Below are 1,538 nucleotides of genomic sequence, written 5' to 3'. Positions count from 1 at the left end.
CAGTTAACAGTAGTTGTTCGTTGTTCGTCTGGATGGAGAGCGGATGATTCTGTCTGGGTCTCTCCCTGGGTTGTCCGGCTGGACACCTGCCTGTATGGATGTGAACTCTGATGAAAGTCACTAACTGCCCGAGAAGCACTGGACTGAGACCAAGCACTTTGAGCCACTGAGGTTCGTTAGGGGCGAGACAGGAGTCTCCTCAGCCCCTGCTGTCATGAAGACATCATCCATCTGTGGCGGACTGGTGTGCCGACTCTCTCTCAAAACCGTCCACCTGCCTGCGGTCTTTGTCAAGACATCAAAAGGTAGACAAAGTGTTCACTGAGATAAACGTCGAAGAAAGTCTAGCCCTCAGAGATGTTCTGTCTGACGCTGTTTGCTGGTCTGGTCAGGGTTTATTAAGAACAGTGCTAAATTCACTAATTTCTCTCCTTCCTCCTATTCTTAACTTAAATCTTTACCTTTTTTCTCTTATTTACTTAAAAACTTAGTCAAGTAGCGTACCAGTAAATTACAACACCTGAAATTTACTGTTTTTGTCAATTCTGAGTGGAATTTTTGTGCCGAAAATATATAACTTGTGTCATTTATTCATATAATATTTTTAAAAAATGTTTATGTTTATTCTGTTCATATATCTAAAATAAATTACTTTATTTTGAGAAATCTGACCAGGTCACAAGTTTTCATTTTTCACTTCGTGATCAGAGGTGTATTTCATTAGACCGGGTTTCATTTTGCAAGATCTTGAGGGATTATTTTATGAAAGATTAGGCTGGTCCTGGATTTCATGGAGTAATTCACTACAAAAACATCTGAGTTAATTTAGTGATTATAAGATCCTAAATGTTCAATTTGAGTGTTAGTAGTCCAGTAATGCTGTCCCCAATCCTGTCCAAATAATAATAATAAWAAATTTAATTTAGGAACCTGAACAGATGGAAAATTTTACTTGTTTGAACAATACAACAAAAAAAGATACAAAATTGGAAGTCAGTATTTAATGAACCACATACTGATAGATGCTCTTGTCTAGTTTCTTGTGCTCCATAAAGGACTGCAAGGCCTCCATCAAGGGGGACATAGTGATTCAGTATGTTKCTATTCAGCTTTGTGCTACTCGCTCTTTTCAACATGTAAGAGCAAGCTATCATCCTTGGTCCAATCGATTATTGGAATCTCTTGTGTTCAGCTCAGCAGGGCACATGTCAGACCCTCAAACCACCATCACCAAATCACCTCAAAGCTGTCCTTTCTTCACTCCTCTTCTCTCTGCACACCAACACCTTTACCAAGCAGTCAAACTCTTGAAAATYCTCACTGGTCTCATCTCAGATGAGGAGTAGCTGGTGAGAGACTGACCATCTAGTGACTTGGTGCAGGAAGAACAAAACCAGTGGTGCCTAGTCCTGGTCCTCAAGGGCCACTTCCTGTATGTTTTATATTAATGTTTAACAGGGCTTGGATGGATGGATGGATGGATGGATGGATGGATGGATGGATGGATGGATGGATGGATGGATGGATGGATGGATGGA

This window comes from Austrofundulus limnaeus, unplaced genomic scaffold (genome assembly GCF_001266775.1).
Source record: "Austrofundulus limnaeus strain Quisiro unplaced genomic scaffold, Austrofundulus_limnaeus-1.0 Scaffold605, whole genome shotgun sequence".
In the NCBI taxonomy this organism is placed as follows: domain Eukaryota; kingdom Metazoa; phylum Chordata; class Actinopteri; order Cyprinodontiformes; family Rivulidae; genus Austrofundulus; species Austrofundulus limnaeus.
This window is presented reverse-complemented; position numbering follows the sequence as displayed.